Source organism: Oncorhynchus masou, chromosome 19 (assembly GCF_036934945.1).
Source record: "Oncorhynchus masou masou isolate Uvic2021 chromosome 19, UVic_Omas_1.1, whole genome shotgun sequence".
NCBI classification, from domain to species: Eukaryota; Metazoa; Chordata; class Actinopteri; order Salmoniformes; family Salmonidae; genus Oncorhynchus; species Oncorhynchus masou.
Window position 1 is genome coordinate 21,775,601 of NC_088230.1, and position 24,831 is coordinate 21,800,431.

General features: G+C 43.7%; 1 protein-coding gene across 6 annotated transcripts in view; it reads right to left on the minus strand.

Annotated features, from left to right (window-relative positions):
* The window catches only part of LOC135505999 (protein FAM184A-like), a 116,918-nt gene that overhangs the window by 90,824 nt on the left and 1,263 nt on the right, over nucleotides 1-24,831 (minus strand). The gene's annotated exons all lie outside the window — the stretch shown is intronic.

Genomic DNA, 24,831 nt, shown 5'->3' on the forward strand with positions numbered 1-24,831 from the left:
TCAAGATGTAACGGAGGGTCCGTTTTTTTCAACTTTTCTCCAATACTATAGAGCCATTACCATGTCGATCAACGCTTGAATAGAAACAGAGTTCACACCCCCGATTTAAGTGAACACAGTCGCTACTGTCCCGTTAGTTTCCTTTATAGCCTCGTTTGAATGTTGCGGTTGCGGACATTTGTACGGAATGGGGTGAGTTTACGTTAGCTGGCTAGCCAGCTCATATAATTACCAGAACATATCTAACTAACTTTTGGAGTTTGACAACTTTTTATTCACCCTAACAGGAAAATTAACACATTACAAGGTAATTATTTACAAGCACGAGTAGCTGCTAACTTACTGTTGTGAATGCAAAGAAATGAATGCAGTGCATTCTGTAGGAGGAATTTAGACCTTGCTGTTGTCACATCAGGTTACCAGGACAACGATCACAACAACAGGGTCAGAGTTGAATGTCTCTTGCTCCTTGCCGGCTAAGCAACGGCTATATAAAAAGGTGAATGCTGACAAGAAAGAGGTAAAAATGGGTCTATTTGAAAGGGGATCATATAAAAACATTGCCCAATTATTTTTACAGGCAACATACCGTGAATCCTATGTGAGAAGTGTATCAAGGACAAAAAAAGACGTGTTTGTTGGTCAGACCAGCAAAGTCAGACAGGCCATAGGCTACAGTGGAATCATTACCATCAACATTTTGCACGTGTTAATTTATAAATGCCATGTCTAGCTACATCAGGGCCATTCAACCGTAGGCCCGTGAACTGGCCCCTTCTGGATATTAATAAACTATATTTACTGAGCTTGTCTGATGCTTTAAGCACACAGTTTGATTAAATAATTAAGACACACTTAATGATTAGAGGGTGTCCAACCAGACTTCCTGCGGTGTTAAAAAAAAAGACAGCAAGTGACTGTGTGACTAGCACTCGTCGTCTATCCCTCCTCCCTGCAGTAGCGACCACCACAGAACATCAACGTGTTTAAGCTCGCTGTCCATGTTGCTAAAGCTGCAACATGTTTACAGCCACTGAAAAGTTGTTGCAAAAACCCCTCATTTATTTAGGAAAAACATTCCCTATTCCTCAACCCTTGCTCTCTTTACGTGACACGCATTCATGAAAGATCTAGTCGCACGGGACTAATATTACTAGAAAATGTTGGTTATGTAACAATTACTCCAGAATGTCCTTTATTCAAGAGGCCAATTCAGACGGGATTAGTTTTTTATTTTTAGAAATGGACAATTATGATGGAAGCCTGGAGTTTTTTTATTCTAGGTGTGATAATACAGTATTTCAATGTCCAGGTGATGACCACTGATAACTCGAGTTTGGTTCCCAAGTTTGTAAACCGTACCAAACCATCTTTGGTATAGTGCTAAGCTCTTTGTCACAGCAAAGCAAAGATGAAAAGACAAATTTGTGAAATTCTTTACTTGACAGGCTTGGTGCTCACGGAATCAGTAAACTGTTAAACACTCAAACAGGCAACAAAAGTAGGATCTGTCTTATTTCTCTAGATATATTGATGATTTATAAAGCCAGGCACATTTAACAGTTAGGATATTGATTCTAAACATCATTTAGTTGGGGTTTCCTCTCTCCTCACTTTTCTTAGACAATAAGGCTCGGGCTGTTTTCTCGTCTCCTCATTCTGCTGCTGCCTCCACCACATTGCTCTCAACACCAATATGCTGGTTAACTTTGCTATTATGCATATAGCAACATGAACCGCGACCACTATCCAAAGCGGGAAAAAGCGCATTTGTTATAAAATAGTAGTATTTTTATTAGGGTTGCACCATTGTTCTTATGTAATATAACTATATACTGTACACAGTGGTGTAAGTACTACTTAAGTCGTTTTTTTGGGGTATGTACTTTACTATTTATATTTGACAACTTTTACTTCACTACATTCTGAAAGAAATGTACTTTTTACTCCATACATTTTCCTTGACACCCAAAAGTACTTACATTTTGAATGCTTAGCATGACAGGAAAATGGCCCAATTCACACGCTAATCAAGAAAACAACCCTGGTTATCCCTACTACCTCTTATCTGGCAGACTCACAAAACACAAATGCTTTGTTTGTAAATTAAGTTTGAGTGTTGGAGAATGCCCTGGCTATTCGTACATTTAAAACAAATAAAAAATTGTGCCATCTGGTTTGCTTAATAAGACATTTGAAATTATTTATACTTTTACTTTTGATACGTGTGTGTGTGTTATAGATTCTACAGAGCCAGTGCCAGAGAGATAAAGGTAGCTAGCTGCTGATGTTCTGCAGCAGAGAGAGAATCAAGCTGGATGAGTCACCAGTCCATAGCAGTGCCTTGATGTTCGAGAGGAGCATCTAGTCCGGCTCTCACGCTACCCACACTTCAGGAGCACCAACCTTCAATTCTAAATCATTAACATTCTGTTTCACCTTAGCATCCAGCATAACAGCACACTAAATGAACACCCACTGCACGCCAAAAAAAAAAAAAAACACAAAATCAATTGCCTGTAAGCTTTTAAGGCAGGTCTTTAACTTGTAAACCCTCTACTTGACTACAATCTGTGCTATCATTTTGATTAGCTGTTTACCACACAGTCTTACTTGTTTCTGTTGACTTGCTGGTTGTATTCCACAGCTGCTGTTTTAATACCTCCACATCATTTTCATCCAGCCTGTCTGTCTACACTGTCACAAACACACAGCCACACTCACAGCCTCACACACCTGTAGCCAGAGTATGCACACTAGGAATGCTCTGCACTTGTCCAACCAGGGAATGTACTGCCATCCAAATGTGAAATTCAGCTTTAATTATGACAGAGGCAGACACATAGAGGGAGAGAAAAGTGCCAACATGCTTATGCAACAGCAATTCAACCTAAGTCCATGAATAAATGTTGGGTCCTTTCTGACTTCATATTCATCTGTAAAGCCTAGCTACTTGTCCATTTAACCATCCCTTTCTTCTAGCTGTCCCCTTCACCATATGCCACCTAAACAGACCCGACCTGGTCTTGTCTGGTAGACACACACAACTGAGCCCAGGGAGTCTGTCTGCCCACTAGGTGAGGTCGCGCCCTGAGGCGGCCCAGTGCCCTGACTGCGTGGCCCTGCGTGGCTGATGGATAGGCCAGCTGTGAAATGGTGTATCAGCTATGGTCCAGGTTGGATGCAGAGACAGACCTCCTGCCCATAACAGGATGTACACCCTACAGGGTCACACACACACAGACACAGAGACAGAGAGAGAAGTCTTCACACAGGGGATGCATTCTAAGGGACAGACAGACAGAAGAGAGAGAGAATACGCCGTAAGATTACACACAGGAGGACATAATGAAACATCCAGTGACATGTCGGAGTAGGAAGATGAGGAGAAGGATGGGGGAAGAGGAGGATTTGGGAGCTGCTTTCTGACAGAGGAAGATGGATGGGCACACACACACACACACCGAAAGCCCACGTCCTGCCAGTGTTCTGTGGCTAGGCTGCCTAACGCACAGCATCCTCCCTCAGCCTCCCTCGCTATCGCAAAAGCACTACTGCGTGAATACGAAGCTGATTGTTTCCTACCCCTTCAGGGTGCTTTGTCTCTGCAATAGAAGTGTGCTCGAGCACATCAAAAGTAATGTTTCAAAGTCCCCCACTGAGGTGTGGGGAATACCTTCTCTTTTTTCTAGCCCCAAAGCAAAAACAAAAATAAAAACAGTAAACATATTTCTTGTAAAGTTGTTTCTTTTCATGCTTTGGAACATAGGTTTCCATCACTGTGGGTACTTCAGTCTATGACAAAGAACATTCCAGTGAACCTGTGTATTCATGGACACCTGAGCGATTCGTTGAGTCAGTTGGCAGGAGAGGAAACTAATATAATAAGAGAGCGAAAGAGGGTGAGAGAGAGAGAGAGAGAGAACAAGACCCAGCTAAGCTGAGACCCAGTAACTCCCTCTTTCCCTTGCATCCCATTCCAGTACTAGGCACCAGCATCGACAGCTCAATAGACCACATTCATTCTAGTAGAATTGTATCCTGCGGAGTGATGCTTGAAGCCAGAGAATCAAAGCTTTGGAGATTACTGCCGAGTCTCCTCTTGGAGCTGGTCAAAACAGAAGAGAGAAGAGCATCCTGAAAGCCTCTCATGGGCAGTGGCACAGAACAGAAACTGCCCCCAGAAACACCAGTGTGCTAGGCCTTTTAACTCTGCCCTCCTCTCCTGTCCAGACACACAGTGCACAGTGCTCTCGAGTCCATGCACGTCCAATGCTTTGGCTCGCTCACACACGCCATCACCTCTGTGGTGGAACTATATCGCTTACCCCATTCACTTCTGTCTTACAAAAGAGTCTAATCAATAGAGCTGCTATAGGCACAGACACAAAGACATGTGGACAGATTGGCTTCATTGGATTTTATCGTCTATTGTCGAGCCCAGAGCCGGTGTGGCTATTTACCAGAGAGAAGGATAGGCTGGATCGAGCAGACTGGACAGGTTCCTGTATTCAGGGGCATTCTTCAGGTAAGAAAGGCCTCGCCTTTTAAAACGGCATAAAGAAAAAAAGAGACAGAAGCTGGGCAGTGAAGCTGTGATGCAGAGAATGTATGTCAAACAAACCATGCAACTCTATGCACAAGGACGACTTTCTTTCCCCTGAACATTTGACAAAAACAAGTTTCCTTAAAGACCAGTGCAGACGCAAAGTTTGCCATTCTGTTAAGAAACTTGGCATCTTCAGTGTCTCAGCATCACTCTAACATTGGAATTGCCCAGCTATAGCTGAAGCACAATCCGACTAGTGAGCATACGTCACTCATGACTCACAATGAGGTGAATATACAGAGCTGATCAAATTGGAGCCCTTTAATATTTGCAGAAAATGACAGCCATGACCTTGGTTCCCTCACTGCAAGGTCACATAACAATACGTTCTCCATCAGACTCCGTGCAATGAAAATCATCCCCAAGCCAAGGGTTGCCATTTACCACAGCAAAGAGTCAGATGTAGACTTAAAGAACACACATCACACAGAGGGCAGCTGTACACACACACACACACACACACACACACACACACACACACACACACACACACACCGCTATTAGCATGGCGATAGATCAAAGCAGCATTAGGATCTGCACAGCTGGCCCCCAGCATTTCAAAAACATGTATATCCCTCTCATCTCTACTTCAAGAAACAATGGATGTTTATTTAAAAGCGCCGCTGCCACCGTGTTGCACATTAGTCTGGTGTCTGTGTGTGTGAGAGAGAGAGAGAGAGAGAGAGCCTGTGCCACCACTCTCCCTCATTAGGCCTGTCTGAGAGGCACATCATGAGGTGAGAGGAGCATCATGAAAGGGTGATGAAGGCTGTGGGAGAGGCCAGTCAGTCAGTCCTGGGGGAGAATTCTAGATCAGACTTCTCTAAAACTGGCTTTATAGTAGAGTAAAGGAGGAGAGGTAGTGGGCTGACACAGCTCACCTGTTTAAATGTCTCACACAGAGATAGGCCCTAAAAGCCAAGTGACCACAACTAGCACAACTAGCACATGCACCATAAAATCCTGAGATTTGACACTGGAACAGTAATACAGTAAGACAACGAAACACTACAATTAGGCCACGTATTTAAATCAACTTTCTGGGGTTTGACTCCTCTGCTAAGTTATTCCCATTGAGGGTTTTACTGTGAGCTAATTCCAATCTGATCTATCGTCTGTAGTATGGTGAGCGTTTATGTAGAGTTGTCAGCACCACGTTGGGTGTTAAAAACCAAGTACGATGTCAACGAGGCCAGTAAAACAGATTTGTGGCGGAGCTGTGATTATAAGGGGGGAGGAGAGAGTAGCACTCTACACACTACACACTCACAATCACACCTGTTGTCGGGCACACAAACAAGCCCAACACCAAGCCAAGAGATGTATAACCATTCAACTTCAAAGGTCTTGGGGAGGTCCGCAACTCAAAGCTAGTTTAATACCACTGACTTTACTTCAGTGTTAAACAGAGCTGACGGCAGCGCGATGCATCCCTCCGTGGCTCCGTGAGCGAGGAATGGGAGGGGTGGTTGAGGTGGAAGCATTTTACCATTCATTGTGTATTTACCTTGGAGGCTAGGATGATGTGTGATAGTAAGAAGCAGAGAGAAAAAGAGCAGGAGGGGGAGAGCTAAGCTTGCAGAACAGAGAAACTGACAAGTCGGAGACAGAGTACGAGACAGCTACACTCAGACGCAGCGCCTGCAGCAGTGTCTTCCAGTACGCGTGGTAGGACAGCTCCTGACCCAAGCCAGTCCGTTTTCACTGATACGAGTCGTTTTACAGCGCCTGGATGACTGAGCCGGCCACCTCGGCAGACACCTCGGCAGCCCGGTCCCCCAGACTACACCGACTCGGCATGTTGATGTGGCAGCCATTTACCAGGCGGTAAATGGCTGCCTCAAAGCCAGCCAGAGCGAGCAGTCCTCGACTTACTTAGCCTCTTTCATCACCCCACGCCTCCCGCTTACAGGCCGCAGGTGGAGGGGTTCTTGAGTCAACATCTATTAACTTTCCGCCGTCTGATGAGAAAGGCCAAGTCATATCGGCTCCCTCTAATCTTAATTGGGGGTTGATGGAGGGGGGTGAGGCAGCAGAGAGAGGGGGCGACTGGGCTGTAGTAGCAGAGGGCCTTCCGGATGTCCCTGGGGAAAGCCCCTGTCCCCTTCCATCATCTCTCTGTAACCATGACACAGCAGGAGCTGTACACTCTCACCTGTAGCCCCTCAGCCAGTTAGAATATTGATTTGTTTATGTTATCTTGTTTCACACGCTCGTGCTCTCCCTACCCTCCCTGTAGGAGCAGGATGTTTCTGGTTGCATGTGGTGTTATAATCTGTGTGTATGCGAGTGTGTGTGCATGAGCCAGAGACCAATGTGTCGAAACCATCCGAGAAGCTTGACACCAATATGTGTGTCAGAGAGAAGAGAGAACACAAAAGCAGAGCGCTGGAGAAGCCAACATGCAGCGGAATAGCTGACAATACCGTGGGGAGACAATGTGCGAGAGACAATAAACCAAATGACTCCATCATATGGTACAACGTGTGAGGCCGATACAAAAACAATGAGCATTGTTTTGTGAGAGGATAGGGTGTCACGTTTCTCTAAGTCCCTCCCAACCCAGAAGGACAGACAGGCATGAAGTGCAGAATTAAATATGAACTAGGCCACATTGAGAATTCACAACATGCTGCAAGGATGCAAATTACCACAAAATGTATCATCTTACAATAGAAGAAAATGGCACTTCAGTGTTGGAGAGGCCATCAGTCTGAACTCACAATGTACAGTGCATTCAGTATTCAGACCATGGACTTTTTCCACATTGTTAGGTTACAGCCTTATTCTAAAATTGATTAAATAAAACAAATCCCTAAAACTATACACAATACCCCATAATGAGCCTAGTTGGTTTAGCCATGCAGAAAATGTATGGCCTGGACATGCAGGGAGATGAGTTTGGATTGGTCTGCCATGTAGCACGCTCCTGTCTATAACGTGAGCTGTTCAATATGTGTTGACAGTCCTTGTTACCGTGCCATTTTTGAAAGATATAATGTTAGCCATTGAGAACTACAAACGTTTTGCTACTTTCTCAACATTGATGCCCTGAATTTAGCAGGCGCCATCGACGGATCAGTAGGAAAAAGTGATGGGCTACTTTCTGTACACACCACCGTCAGTGTGAACCGGAGTGACTTGACACAAAGCTGGCCAAACAAGGAAAACGTAGTTAAAAGGTTCTAGTCTGCCGTGAAGCATTCATTCACATATACAGGTAAGAGTCTAGCTACATTTTCTGATAAAAAAAAAAGTTTCTAATTTTGTCATAAAGTAGTTTTTATTACAAGTTAAAGCATAATGTAAACTCACTCACTTTTGGACATCGCCTTGGTCCGTACCTTATTTTATCACCCCCAAAAACGTAATACTTCCAGATCAACTGTAATGTCAATACCATTGTAAAGCACAATTTCTCCCCTTGCCAACAAAATAAATGACATGACCTAAACGCTGCCCGTTTCTGCATAATTCAAGCAGGCAATGAGCCCCGTCGGGTCTTTTTAAAATTGGCGGGTGAGGAAGCGAAACTAATTCGTGATAGTGAGAAGGAGATGTCGTGTGGGAAAAGTGCTTTTTTTTCACTCGATCTGTCCAACTTATCACCTTATCGCCTCTAAAATGTAAATAAAACGCTATAAAGAGTTTATATAATGTGTGATTACATAAATATTTGAAGGTTTGTGTCGAATTTGAATCTGGTTTTTAGGACGGTGCTAAAGTGATCTTCAGAAGTCAGTTTTTTTGAGAGTCGTGATCACTTGCGGTGACGACACAAAATATGACTAGGTATCCCCCCCTTAATCCAGTCACTGTCAATTTCTTGTTTTTAAAAGATGAGAGAAGTGCTACACCTGGTGGAGATTGTAAGACAGAAATAGTTGCTTTATGCCTGCTGTACGTTACGGCATGACACGTCAAGATGTAACGGAGGGTCCGTTTTTTTAACTTTTCTCCAATACTATAGAGCCAGTACCATGTCGACCAACGCTTGAATAGAAACGTAGTTCACTCCCCAGATTTTGAAGTCAACACAGTCGCTACAGTCCCATTAATTTTCTTTGTAGCCTCGTTTGAATGTCGCGGTTGCGCACATTTGTATGGAATGGGGTGAGTTTACGTTACTGTTAGTTATCTAGCAAAGGTTAGCTGGCTGGCTTGCTAGCTAACATTACATGTATGATCTGTGTAGTAATATTATTCTAATCAGAAATCAATTTGCATTGCTAATTATAGCCTAATGTTAGCTAGCTAACATTGGACCTAGTTTGTTAGCTTGAGCTACCTGTAGATTCATACTACAGCTATGACAATGTTTGTATTGGTAGTATGAGTTGGGGTTATTCTGGTTCATTGTTTAGTTAGCTAGTTAGCTAGCTACATGTCTAAATAAAAAAACACCACTTCAGGCAGATTATTACATGACTCATGAAATTAGCAGGTGTGTCTGGGGGTGATTAGAGCCATCAATAGTATTTAATGAACATGAGTACATGTCTAGACCATAGTGACCGGTCCACTTAGCTAAATGTGGCTGGGGGGTGGTTATAGCATTTCCTTCACATGACCCATCCGTTTAGACAAGTGTGTTGGGTAAACATAATCTAATAATAATAATAATATTGCTACTATGCAAGTACTATCACTCTAGTGTTTACACCTTCTGTATCCTGTGCATGTGACAAATAGTGTGTGTTTACCACATGGCCTCACATGTGAATCCTTAGAGATGGGTGGGACTAAGTTTTAAGAGGGTGTGAACGATGCTGAAAGGAGAGCACTCCAGTAGGTGTACCAAAATATTCAAGGGCCATTTATCAACTTTCGAAGCAGAATGACTTTCCCATTGCTCCTCAACTGCAATGTATGATCTACCATTGTCTAGCTGTGAGTCTTTACTTTTATACAATGTACACAATACATGCTACATAAGACCTTTGCTATGAGACTTGAAATTGAGCTCAAGTGCATCCTATTTCCATTGATCATCCTTGAATAATTTATACAATTTTATTCCACCTGTGGTAAATTCAATTGATTGGACATGATTTGGAAAAGCACACACCAGTCTATATAAGGTCTCACAGTTGACAGTGCATGTCAGAGCAAAAACCAAGCCATTTGAAGGAATTGTTCCGAAACAGGATTGTGTTGAGGCAAAGATCTGGGGAAGGATACCAAAAAATGTCTAGCATTGAAGATCCTCAAAAACCCAATGGCCTCCATCATTCTTAAATGGAAGAAGTTTGGAACCACCACAATTCTTCCTAGAGTTGTCCGCCGGGAGGAAGGGAAGGGCCTTGGTCAGGGAGGTGACCAAGAACCCGATGGTCACACTGACAGTGCTCCAGAGTTCCTCTGTGGAGATGGTTGTCCTTTTGGAAGATTATCCCATCTCTGCAACACTCCACCAATTAGGCCTTTATGGTAGAGTGGTCGGACGGAAGACACTCCTCAGTAAAAGGTACGACAGCCCGCTTGGAGTTTGCCAAAAGGCACCTAAAGGACACTCAGACCATGAGACATAAGATTCTCTGGTCTGATGAAACCAAGTTTGACCTCTTTGGTCTGAATGCCTGAATGCCAAGTGACATGTCTGGAGGAAACATGAAACCATCCTTATGGTGAAGCGTTTCAGAGGCAGGGACTGGGAGACTAGTCAGGATTGAGGGAAAGATGAACAGAGCAAAGTACAGAGAGATCCTTGATGAAAACCTTGCCGCAGCAAGGCAAATTGGTGCTGTGACGTCATCGTAGCAAAACGTTATCTAGCAACTTCTATCGACAAATCAAGGAGCCAATAGGGATCTCACTGAAAAATTGGAAATACTGTTTGGGCACAACTGAAAGCACTGACCAGAATGCAATGGCTTCAAGAGATTCCTCTCACTTGCACGACTATGGAGCATTTTTTGATTTTCTATTAGCGACAGTACATGGTGACATTCAACCATACATGTTTCAACCTGAATATAGCGAACAGATTTTGAAACAAAGAGTTGGATTTAGCTAGAACAGAAGCTCAGCTATTGCCGATGACAGAACCAAGAGGGCAGGTGGCAAATACGGTGGCTAGCTTAGTTTATATAATGAAACCCCTATTGGTATTGTTGGCAAACATACAGTGGGGGGAAAATATGTTTTGGGCTAAGTTAGCTGAAAAACTATCTGTAGCCATATCTACGACTAAAAAGATAGTTTTACAAATCAGGGATATATTTTATATAGATATGGACATTAAACAGCAAGCATTAACGTTACAACCAGACGCCTACAGCCACCTAACAGCAAACGTTAGCACATGACTTCAGTTGGCTAGCTAGTTAGCCTGGTGCTTCCTAATTTGCAATGCACCACGCCTCGCGTTCACAACTTGTTAGAAAACGTGTAACATCGGCAACTGTAAATAATTTTACTAGCTAGCTATGTTTCATACACTGTATATACAAAAATATGTGGACACCCCTTTATATTTGTGGATTCGGCTATTTCAGCCACACTAGTCGCTGACAGGTGTATAAAATCGAGCACACAGCCATGCAATCTACATAGAGAAACATTGGCAGTAGAATGGCCTTACTGAAGAGCTCAGTGACTTTCAACGTAGCACCGTCATAGGATGACACCTTTCCAACAAGTCAATTTGTCAAATTTCTGCCTGGCTAGAGCTGCCCCGGTCAACTATAAATGCTGTTATTGTGAAGTCTAAACTACTTGGAGGAACAGCGGCTAGGCCGCAAAGTGGTAGGCCACACAAGCTCAAAGAACAGAACCTTCGAGTGTGCTTCAGTTGCAACACTCACTCCCGAGTTCTAAACTCCCTCTGGAAGCAACATCTGCACAAGAACTGTTCATCGGGAGCTTCATGAAACGTGTTTCAATTTCCGAGCAGCCGCACACAAGCCTAAGATCACCATGCGCAATACCAAGTGTCGGCTAGAGTGGTGTAAAGCTCGCCGCCATTGGACTCTAGGGCAGTAGAAACATGTTCTCTGGAGTGATGAATCACGCTTCACAACCTGGCAGTCCAACGGACTAATCCGAGTTTGACGGATGCCAGGAGAACGCTACCTGCCCGGATGCATAGTGCCAACTGTAATGTTTGGTGGATGAATAATGGTCTGGGGCTGTTTTTCATGGTAGGGGCTAGGCCCCTTAGTTCCAGTGAAGAAAAATCTTAACGCTACAGCATACAATGACATTCTAGACGATTCTGTGCTTCCAACTTTGTGGCAACAGTTTGGGGAAGGTCCTTTCCTGTTTCAGCTTGACAAAGCCCCCGTGCACAAAGTGAGGTACATACAGAAATTATTTGTCAAGATCGGTGTGGAAGAACTTGACTGGCCTGAACAGAGCCCTGACCTCAACCTCAAACACCATTGCGATGAATTTGAACGCCGACTGCGAACCAGGCCAAATTGCCCAAAATCAGCTCCTGACCTCACTAATGCGCTCGTGGCTGAATGGAAGCAAGTACCCGCAGCAATGTTCCAACATCTAGTGAAAAGTCTTCCAAGAAGAGTGGAGGCTGTTATAGCAGCAAAGGGGGGACCAACTCCATATTAATGCCCATGATTTTGGAATGAGATGTTTGACAAGCATGTGTCCACAGACTTTCGGCCATATAATGTAAATGACGAGGGTTGACATTGATTATGACAGTGGATGCATTTCAATTTCAAAACATTATAAGAATGACGCAAGATTCCAAACGGATGTAAATAACAGTTATTATTTAGTCCAACAGTCAGTCCGTGTGTTCGTGTTCTGACCTGTGCTGACATTCAGGATCGTGTCCTACCTGATTTGTCATCAGTTCCCCACCTGACACCTCCAACCTGCACTCTCTAATCTTCTTCACCTGTTATTGTTCTGGGGCTCCTCAATTCCTCACAGCCCTGTTGAAACTCAGTACAGGACAGCAGTGGTTCCCAACTTTGTTTGGTTACTGCACCACCAACTGAATTACTCTGCCCAGAGTACGCCTGAAGTACCCCCCCAATTAGCATTTTACCAGTAAGCATATGGTCACAAGTCTTCTCAAGTACCCCTGTGGATAGGCCAAGTACCCTCAGGGGTCCTAGTAATCCTGATTGGGAACCACTGCAGTACAATATGGTCCCCCTAACAACAAACAGCCAGCCGACTCAAATAGCCTTGGTAAATGCTTGGGCCTATCACATTAGAAATTTATGGGTTACTTTCAAACTCATTGGTCAGGGTACTGTTTCCCAGGATCCATTGCTGCCTGGAGTCTGTCATAGACACTTGGTGAAATAATTAGAGCTATATATTCACCTTCAAAGCCACTTTCCAGAACTTTACAGGCTAAATCCTGCATTATTGTCACCACAGTGCTGTGTTCTAGCAGATGACAGATGAGCAGTAAGTATGGCAATGACTGTTTACCACGGGTTGCATCACACAGCTCGTGGCTGAATGGAAGCAAGTACCCTCAGCAATATTCCAACATCTAGTGGAAAGCCTTATAGCAGCAAAGGGGGGACCAACTCCATATTACACCGGCTCTGATGCTCGTCAGTTGTGGTAGGGCTTTAAAACTATTATGGACTACAAAGGGAAACCCAGACGCGAGCTGCCCAGTGACGCGTGCCTACCAGACGAGCTAAATGCCTTTTATGCTCGCTTCGAGGCAAGCAACACTGAGGCATGCACGAGAGCACCAGCTGTTCTGGATGACTGTGTGATAACGCTCTCGGTAGACCTTTAAACCGCGACCGGGAGGTCCATGGGGTGACGCACAATTGGCCTAGCGTCGTCCGGGTTAGGGAGGGTTTGGCCGGTAGGGAAATCATTGTCTCATCGCGCACCAGCGACTCCTGTGGCGGACTGGGCGCAGTGCGCGCTAACCAAGGTTGCCAGGTGCACAGTGTTTCCTCCGACACATTGGTGCGGCTGGCTTCCGGGTTGGATGCGCGCTGTGTTAAGAAGCAGTGCGGCTTTTCTACATGTCCTTGTTTTGTATGTCGTGTTTTGTATTATTTGTTTTGCACCCAGAACTCTGGGTCTTGTTGTTCCTGTATGCTCTTTTATGTTTAGATAAGAATTGTATACCTGTCTTGTATACCTATACACCATTCTTGTGTGTGTTTAATAAAAAATATTTGAAACAAAGAAGCAGTGCGGCTTGGTTGGGTTGTGCATCGGAGGACGCATGACTTTCAACCTTTGTCTCTCCCGAGCCCGTACGGGAGTTGTAGCTACTATCTTGTCTCATCACTACTAAACAATTGGATACCACAAAATTGGGGAGAAAAAGGGGTAAAATTCACACACAAAAACACCCCAAAAAAAATCATGCGTGGACCAACTGGCAAATGTCTTCACTGACATATTCAATCTCTCCCTGAAGGAGTCTGTAATACCTACATGTTTCAAGAAGATCACCATAGTCCCGGTTCCCAAGGAAGCAAAGATAACCTGCCTAAATGATTACTGTTCAGTAGCACTCATGTCGGTAGCCATGAAGTGCTTTGAAAGGCTGTTCTTTGCTCACATCATCAGCATCCTCCCGGATACCATAGACCCACTCCAATTCGCATACCGCCCCAACAGATCCACTGATGATGCAATCTCAAACGCACTCCACACTGCCCTTTCCCACTTGGACAAAAGGAACACCTATGTGAGAATGCTGTTCATTGACTACAGTTCAGCGTTCAACATCATAGTACCCTCAAAGCTCATCACTAAGCGAAGGACCCTGGGACTAAACACCTCACTCTGCAACCGCCCCCAGGTGGTAAGGGTAGGCAACAACACGTCTGCCACGCTGATCCTCAACACTGGGGCCCATCAGGGGTGTGTACTTAGTCCCCTTCTGTACTCCCTGTTCACCCACGACTGCGTGGCCAAACACGAATCCAACACCATCATTAAGTTTGCTGAAAACACAAGTGGTAGGCCTGATCACCAACAACGATGAGACAGCCTATAGGGAGGTGGTCAGAGAACTGGCAGTGTGGTGCCAGGACAACAACCTCTCCCTCAATGTGAGCAAGACAAAGGAGCTGATCGTGGACTACAGGAAAGGGCGGGCCAAACAGGCTCCCATTAACATCAAGGGGGCTGTAGTGGAGCGAGTGAAGAGTTTCAAGTTCCTTGGTGTCCACATCACCAACAATCTATCATGGTCCAAACACATCAAGATAGTCGTGAAAAGGGCAAGACAAAACTTTTTCCCCTTCAGGAGACTTGATTTGACATGGGTCCCCAGATCCTCAAAAAGTTCTACAGCTGCACCATCGAGAGCATCCTGACCGGTTGCGTCACCGCCTGGTATGGCAACTGCTCTGCATTCGACCGGAAGGCGCTACAGAGGGTAGTGCGTACGGCCCAGTACATCACTGGGGCCAAGCTTCCTGCAATTCAGGACCTATATAATAGGCGATGTCAGAGGAAACCCCAAAAAATTGTCAGAGACTCCAATCACCCAAGTCATGGACTGTTCTCTCTGCTACCGCACGGCAAGCAGTACCAGAGCGACAACTCTAGGACCAAAAGGCTCAATAACAGCTTCTCCCCCAAGCCATAAGACTGCTGAACAATTAATCAAATGGTCACTGGACCATTGCATTGACAACCCCCCCCCTCCCCCTATCCATTTGTTTTGTACACTGCTGCTACTCACTGTTCATTATCTATGCATAGTCACTTCACCCTACCTACATGTACAACTTACCTCTAACCTGTACCCCCTGTATATAGCCGTGTTATTGTGTTACTGTTAATTATTTTTTACTTTAGTTTATTTGGTAAATATTTTCTTAACTCTTCTTGAACTGCACTGTTGGTTAAGGGCTTGTAAGCATTTCACAGTAAGGTCTACACTTGTTGTATTCGTTGCATGTGACAAATAAAGTTTGATTTGACAGTCGGTGGTAAATCGGAGACAAGTTTCCACATGTATCCTGTGACAAGGTAGCCATGGGGTATGAGAGCGTATCTTAATGAAATCTGACATGGGATTCATCCCAAAGCATCCTGCCAAGGTGAATAACAACCCTGCCTTATCTACAGGAGGGTTTGATTTTGACAGTTCTCATTTGATTTTGACCCCTCTCTGAATCCTTCCAGAGAGTAATTGAAATAATGTTCAATATCCCCAGTGCCTGCAGGTAAAGTCATGGACAATGTGTTTTCAAATAGCAAGCTTTTTTCTTCACCACAAAATACTATTGACTATAAAATGTGCAATTTTTTCTCTCTCCATAAATGGCATATTTCCTGAGAAAGATTGAGTTGTCAGACTTTCTTTCTTGCCATCCCTCTGGAGCACATCTTTGGTTGCAATCTTGCAGTACATTTCCTACCCACTCATAGGTACTGTAGCGTTAACATGCTTACGCAGAATAAGCGTTTTCTGTTAAGCCTGCAGTGCCATTTCATTCTGAGGTCAACCGGATAACGCTGAAGCTGTTTCCTAAAATAACATATTGTTACAGTTCCTCCCAGCAATACCTATTGGAACTAAGCCCTGGGCCACAGCCATCTGCTCTGTAGCACAGCCCAGGCAATCCTGCCACCTGATAAGACAAAGAAATCAAATCACTTTTAACCCCTGGGATTATGTCACGACACATGCAGACAGTGCATTGCACTACATTCCTCTCTCTGGCAGAGGTATTAACGCAGCCTGAGCCCACCCTCTTGTGTGATCTCACTACAGAGAGAAATCCACTGGGGAGATGGGATGGACGGGACCACTTGGCACGGCTGGGCTAAAAGGGAGAAACACATTCCTTCAAGTGTGGTTGTCATCACTTTACAGAGAGCAATCCTCTCCATTTCAGAAGTAAATACAGGGTGCTGGGAGCTAGCTGGAGCTAGATTGGTTTCATTCTATGTGAAACATGCTCCACAAGAAAGGTTAACAGGGCAGTGCTTGGAGAACAGGAGCGCTGAGAAGGTTGACTCTCTGGCTCCAACTCACTCTTTAAAGGCAATATTCCATTACCAATGGGAATAAGCATCATTAAGATAATATAACTATGTAACTAATGGGTTTATTCTATGTAAATGAGGAAACATGTTTTAACTGTGCTGCAAGGCTTGCGACTAATTTTTCCACTACTGTAACTTTTGCAGTTGGTGACACCAGCCCATGATTTGGTAGCACAAAAACATTCTGCAGCGCCACGCAATAAAACAAAATGTAACCATCTTATACAGTCTTTAAAGTCCTTCACAGTTCTTTATTCAGAAGTGTCATAGACTACTGAGATGGAATTCAATAAATACTGTAAGTTTTTTTTATCTAACATGTCCAAGCAGGAATGCATGATACAAGATAATTTGATGTGCAACCTAATCCAGTGATTTGTCAAACCAAAATGCATGACATTAGGCTATTGTTGTTATATTTTACTGTCAAAATAGGGTTCCAGAATTGTTCCAACAGAGATGAATTTCCCTACATCTTTATGTGCACTAATATCACACAGGCCTGATTCATGATTTGGGGCTAATTGACCTGAGGAAGTGGGAACTAATAACATGAGCCTGATCGCTAACTCTAAATATAAAACCCACTCTAGAAGCCATGTATTTTTAATGCAATGTCCTAAAATACTTTTCACCAATGAGGTCTATGTAAACACTCGCAATGGCCGATGCGCATTTTGCACAATCTGTATCTCAAAACCATATGAGATATCTCGTAGGCGAGGCATGACATTTTTTCAGATATCCAAATTGTCCCCAAAAATGTATACATACTAAACTAAAATATTAAACACAACATGTAAAGTGTTGGTCCCATGGTTTCGTGAGTTGAAATAAAAAGTGCCCAGAAATTCCATACGCACAAAAGCTTGTCTGTCTCAAATTGCGTTCACAAATTTGTTTACATCCCTGTTAGTGAGCATTTCTCCTTTGCCAAGATAACCCATCCACCTGACAGGTGTGGCATATCAAGAAGCTGATTAAACAGCATGATTTTTACACAGGTGCCCCTTGTGCTGGGGACAATATAATGCCACTAAAATGTGCAGTATCGTCACACAACACAATGTCACAAAGGTCAAGTTTTGAGGGAGCGTGCAATTGCCATGCTGACTGCAGGAATCTCCACCAGAGCTGTTGCCATATATTCTAATGCTAATTTCACTTCCATAAGCCGCCTCCAACATTGTTTTAGAGAATTTGGCAGTATGTCCAACCGGCCCCACAATCGCAGACCATGTGTATGCCATTGTGTGGGTGAGCGGTTTACTGATGTCAGCGTTGTGAACAGAGTGCACCATGGTGGCGGTGGAGTTATGTTGTGGGCAGGAAAAAGCTACGGACAATGAACAACAATTGAATTTTATCGATGGCAATTTGATTGGACAGAAATACCGTGACGTCAGAGGCCAAGTGTGCACACACACACACACACACACACACACACACACACACAATACACATTATACACTGTTATACACTGCTCAAAAACATAAATGGGAACACTTAAACAACACAATGTAACTCCAAGTCAATCACACTTCTGTGAAATCAAACTGTCCACTTAGGAAGCAACAGTGATTGACTATAAATGTCACATGCTGTTGTGCAAATGGAATAGACAACAGGTGGAAATTATAAGCAATTAGCAAGACACCCCCAATAAAGGAGTGGTTCTGCAGGTGGGGACCACTTCTCAGTTTCTATGCTTCCTGGCTGATGTTTTGGTCACTTTTGAATGCTGGTGGTGCTTTCACTCTAGTGGTAGCATGAGATGGAGTCTTCAACCCACACAAGTGGCTCAGGTAGTGCAGCTCACCCAGGATGGCACATCAATGCGAGCTGTGGCAAGAAGTTTTGCGGTGTCTGTCAGTGTAGTGTCCAGAGCATGGAGGCGCTACCAGGAGACAGGCCAGTACATCAGGAGACGTGGAGGAGGCCGTAGGTGGGCAACAACCCAGCAGCAGGACCTCTACCTCCACCTTTGTGCAAGGAGGAGCAGGAGGAGCACTGCCAGAGGCCTGCAAAATGACCTCCAGCAGGCCACAAATGTGCATGTGTCTGCTCAAATGGTCAGAAACAGACTCCATGAGGGTGGTATGAGGGACCGACGTCCACAGGTGGGGGGGTTGTGCTTACAGCCCAACACCGTGCAGGACTTTGGCATTTGCCAGAGAACACCAAGATTGGCAAATTCGCCACTGGCGCCCTGTGCTCTTCACAGATGAAAGAAGGTTCACACTGAGCACATGTGACAAACGTGATAGAGTCTGGAGACGCCGTGGAAAACGTTCTGCTGCCTGCAACATCCTCCAACATGACCGGTTTGGCGGTGGGTCAGTCATGGTGTGGGGTGGCATTTCTTTGAGGGGCCGCACAGCCCTCCATGTGTTCGCCAGAGGTAGCCTGACTGCCGTTAGGTACCGAGAGGAGATCCTCAGACCCCTTGTGAGACCATATGCTGGTGCGGTTGGCCCTGGGTTCCTCCTAATGCAAGACAATGCTAGACCTCATGTGGCTGGAGTGTGTCAGCAGTTCCTGCAAGAGGAAGGCATTGATGCTATGGACTGGTCCGCCCGTTCCCCAGACCTGAATCCAGTTGAGCACATCTGGGACATCATGTCTCGCTCCATCCACCAACGCCACGTTGTACCACAGACTGTCCAGGAGTTGGCGGATGCTTTAGTCCAGGTCTGGAAGGAGATCCCTCACGAGACCATCTACCACCTCATCAGGAACATGCCCAGGTGTTGTAGGGAGGTCATACAGGCACGTGGAGGCCACACACACACTACTGAGCCTCATTTTGACTTGTTTTAAGGACATTACATAAAACTTGGATCAGCCTGTAGTGTGGTTTTCCACAATAATTTTGAGTGTGACTCCAAATCCAGACCTCCGTGTGTTCAGACCTCCGTCCATTGACCTCCGGTTCAGACCTCCGTCCATTGATAATTTTTGTGTGATTTTGTTGTCAGCACATTCAACTACGTAAAGAAAAAAGTATTTAATAAGAATATTTCATTCATTCAGATCTAGGATGTGTTATTTTAGTGTTCCCTTTATTTTTTTTGAGCAGTGTATAGAACACAATCTGCCATTGAAAGTGATGGTTGCTGATAATGGGTCTCCGTACGCCTATGTACATATTCCATTAAAAATTAGCCGTTTCCAGCTACAATAGTCATTTACAACATTAACAATGTCTACACTGTATTTCTGATCAAATTGATATCACACACACACAGTTGAAGTTTACATACACCATAGCCAAATACATTTAAACTCCGTTTTTCACAATTCCACAATTCCTGTCTTAGGTCAGTTAGGATCACCACTTTATTTAAGAATGTGAAATGTCAGAATAATAGTAGAGAGAATGATATATTTATTTCAGCTTTTATTTCTTTCATCACATTCCCAGTGGGTCAGAAGTTTACATACACTCAATTAGTATTTGGTAGAATTGCCTTTAAATTGGTTTAACTTTTTTTTTTTAACCTTTATTTTACTAGGCAAGTCAGTTAAGAACAAATTCTTATTTTCAATGACGGCCTAGGAACAGTGGGTTAACTGCCTGTTCAGGGGCAGAACCTTGTCAGCTCGGGGATTCGAACTTGCAACCTTTCGGTTACTAGTCCAACGCTCTAACCACTAGGCTACCCTGCCGCCCCAACTTGGGTCAAACCTTTTGGGTAGCCCTCCATAAGCTTCCCACATTTAGTTGGGTGAATTTTGGCCCATTCCTCCTGACAGAGCTGGTGTAACTGAGTCAGGTTTGTAGGCCTCCTTGCTCACACACGCTTTTTCAGTTTTGCCCACAAATTTTCTATAGGATTGAGGTCAGGGCTTTGTGATGGCCACTCAAATACCTTGACTTTGTTGTCCTTAAACCATTTTGCCACAACTTTGGAAGTATGCTTGGGGTCATTGTCCATTTGGAAGGCCCATTTCCGACCAAGCTTTAACTTCCTGACTGAGGTCTTGAGATGTTGCTTCAATATATCTACATAATTTTCCTCCCTCATGACGCCATCCATTTTGTGAAGTGCACCAGTCCCTCCTGCAGCAAAGCATCCCCACAACATGATGCTGCCACCCCCGTGCTTCACGGTTGGGATGGTGTTTTTCGGCTTGCAAGTCTCCCCCTTTTTCCTCCAAACATAAAGATGGTCATTATGGCCAAACAGTTCTATTTTTGTTTCATCAGACCAGAGGACAAAAAGTACGGTCTTTGTCCCCATGTGCAGTTGCAAACCGTAGTCTGGCTTTTTTATGGCGGTTCTGGAGCAGTGGCTTCTTCCTTGCTCAACGGCCTTTCAGGTTGTCGATATAGGACTCGTTTTACTGTAGATATAGATACTTTTGTACCGGTTTCCTCCAGCATCTTCACAAGGTCCGTTGCTGTTGTTCTGGGATTGATTTGCACTTTTCGCACCAAAGTACGTTCATCTCTAGGAGACAGAACGCGTCTCCTTCCTGAGCGGTATGACGGCTGCGTGGTCACATGGTGTTTATACTTGCGTGCTATTGTTTGTACAGATGAACGTGGTACCTTCAGGCATTTGGAAATTGCTCCAAAGGATGAACCAGACTTGTGGAGGTCTACCATTTTGTTTCTGAGGTCTTGGCTGATTTCGTTTTGATTTTCATGCAAAGAGGCACTGAGTTTGAAGGTAGGCCTTGAAATACATCCACAGGTACACCTCCAATTGACTAAAATGATGTCAATTGGCCTATCAGAAGCTTCTAAAGCCATTACATTATTTTCTGGAATTTTCCAAGCTGTTTAAAGGCACAGTCAACTTAGTGTATGTAAACTTCTGACCCACTGGAATTGTGATACAGTGAATTATAAGTGAAATAATCTGTCTGTAAACAATAGTTGGAAAAATTACTGTGTCATGCACAAAGTAGATGTGCTAACCAACTTGCCAAAACTATAGTTTGTTAATAGGAAACTTGTGGAGTTGTTGGAAAATGAGATTTAATGACCCCAAAGTGTAGGTAAACTTCAACTGTACACACACATATACACACACAGTGGCTTGTAAAGTCTTCACCCCCCTTGGCATTTTCCTATTTTGTTGCCTTACAACCTGGAATTTAATTACATTTTTGGGATGTTTGTGTCATTTGATTTACACATGCCTACCACTTTGAAGATGCTAAATAGTTTCTATTGTGAAACAAACAAGAAATAAGACACACAAAAAATTAACTTGAGCGTGCGTAACTATTCACCCCCCCAAAGTCAATACTTTGAAGAGCCATCTTTTGCAGCAATTACAGCTGCAAGTCTCTTGGGGTGTCTCCATAAGCTTGGCACATCTAGCCACTGGGAGTTTTGCCCATTCTTCATGGCAAAACTCCTCCAGCTCCATTCTTCATGGCAAAACTCCTCCAGCTCCATCAAGTTGGATGGGTTCCGCTGATGTACAGCAATCTTTAAGTCATACCACAGATTCTTAATTGGATTGAGGTCTGGGCTTTGACTAGGCCATTCTTAGACATGTAAATGTATTCCCACCACCACCAAAGCACCCCCAAATCATCACATTGCCTCCACCATGCTTGACATATGGTGTCAAGCACTCCTCCAGCATCTTTTCATTTTTTTCTGCATCTCACGAATGTTCTTCTTTATGATCCTAACACCTCAAAAACTTAAATTTGTCCAGTGTCTGTTCTTTTGCCCATCTTAATCTTTTCTTTTTATTGGCCAGTCTGAGATATGGCTTTTTCTTTGCAACTCTGCCTAGAATAAAAGCATCCCGGAGTTGCCTCTTCACTGTTGACGTTGAGACTGGTGTTTTGCGGGTACTATTTAATGATGTTGCCAGTTGAGGACTTGTGAGACATTTGTTTCTCAAACTAGACACTCTAATGTACATGTCCTCTTGCTTAGTTGTGCACCGGGGCCTCCCACTCCTCTTTCTATTCTGGTTAGAGACAGTTTGCACTGTTCTGTGAAGGGAGTGGTACACAGCGTTGTACGAGATCTTCAGTTTCTTGGCAATTTCTTGCATGGAATAGCCTTAATTTCTCAGAACAAGAATAGACTGACGAGTTTCAGGAGAAATATCTTTGTTTCTGGCCATTTTGAGCCTGTAATCGAACCCACACATGCTAATTCTCCAGATACTCAACTAATCTAAAGAAGGACAGTTTTATTGTGTCTTTAAAATCAGAACAACAGTTTTCAGCTGTGCTAACATAATTGCAAAAGGGTTTTCTAATGATCAATCAGCCTTTTAAAATGATAAACTTGGATTAGCTAAGACAACGTGCCGTTGGAACACAGGATTTTCACCATGATAGAACTGAGTGTTTTGCATTGATCTCTTTTGGGTCTTGTGGAAACTGTTCAATGAGAGCCTGTAATTGTCAATGAAGAATAGTATACTGACGTCAGGGATGACTGAAGGGCTAAATGTGTGCAGAAGTAGCTCAACACACGGCTATAAAAACTACATTCAAAGGTTTGTTGTTTTGTGAAATTAAGTATTATAAAACAGTGGGGTTCTAGCTCAATATTGAGAGTTGAAAAATAAAAAGTATACCTACAGTACAGAAAGTGGAGATGGGCTTTTCAACAAGTACAACAGTAGTTGCTTCCAAATTGCATTTTATACATAGAGAATGCATGTTTCAGTGCCCACATAAGGGGAAAGGGAGTGAGCTCGCTCATCACAGCAGCCGTCCCTAACGAAACAGGCACAGCTGCAGGGCAGACACGATCATTTCAGGAATAATGAGGATAATGCACTTTACTGTTCGACCATATCATGGTCTTATCCAGGCAAGAAATAGGCAGTTTTGATTGCGTTGTCCAGGTAGAATGTGCAACTCGCACAGATGCTACCAATTAAAAATATAACTCACACAGCCATATCAAAGGGTCGCAAAAATGTGACTAAAATGGTCAAAGTCTGTAGCCCTGTTGTGTATAATAGTGTTGTAGTTTGACTATTCAGGTGGAAAGCTTTTAAAGCCTACAGCTAGATCCAGCTCTGTACTTAAAATAGGCTATAAAATTAGACTGCCTTGCACCTGTTTGTCCTTGGAACAATATTAAGGGTGCATAATATTCTGTTTTTAGGTGCTTTTATCTAGAAACCCATAACCTTACTCATAGCCGAAGCTAAGGACAAAAGACTGGTCAAGGCCAGTTGCTTCAGAAAAACATGCATCTTAATATCGGCATGATATTGCCTTGAACTATATGGAGCTGGTTGCTATGGCCAACTTACAGTCTTCACAGCCAACCTATATAAAATTCAACGGACAATAAAATACTGCTCTCGCGCAGGCAGTGGTACAAGAAAAATAAACATTTTACAGAAAGGATTTTGTGCAAATGGTGTGACACAAGATCTGATTTAAAAAGACCAATAAAGGAAATATAAATCACATTGATATTAGGCTTCCGTTCAAAAAGATGATTACAGTAGGCTAAAATATGGCCCATCAGTTTGAAATGCCTTTACATCCAAACTTTTTTTTTCTGCATCACTCATTCAGGTGACTATGAGATTGAAACAAACATCTAATGCTGTGCTGTAAAGCTGAGAAATATGAAAGTATTGCATCCCAATGAGCTTCAAAATACTGTAGTGTCAACCTACTCGGAATGACACTGCAAACGTTATGAATCAGGACCTTACTGCAGTGAGTAGGAGACAGTGGTTTGACCAAACTCGAGCTTCAGAAACAGACAATGGAGCTGCCTTCTAATGCTTCTTTAGGGCAGGTTACATGTATCCCCTTTCAGACACATGTCCACTACTGCAATGTTTTGACTGAGTTATGACCTGGACAAGAGGACACTTGCCACTAGTCTTTAAATCAGTTGAAGTCTGTCTGTGTCTGTTTGACAGGGCGGAAAAAGAAAAAGAAATGTCTTAAAAGATGAAGCACAGACAGAGGAGAGGGGCTGCTGGGGTGTACAAACAACATGGTCACACACACTTTGGGTTAGTTCGCAGGACCATCCTTTTGGATTGGTTATCAAATGGAAAACCGCAAGGCTAGAGTAGGTAAAATACTAGTCTGGTGTCCTAGTCTGTCTTGTACTTTAGCCAACTCACATATAAAATGTACTGAAATGTGAAACCTTGCCATGAGCAAAAGCTGTGCCCACTTTAAAGGGTTAATAGCCCATACAAGGTCAGGTTCTAGGATCATGTGGAACCACTATCTCTTCTTTACTTCAATGGATCTTGCTCCTAGTGTGGATGGGATACTTGCCTCCG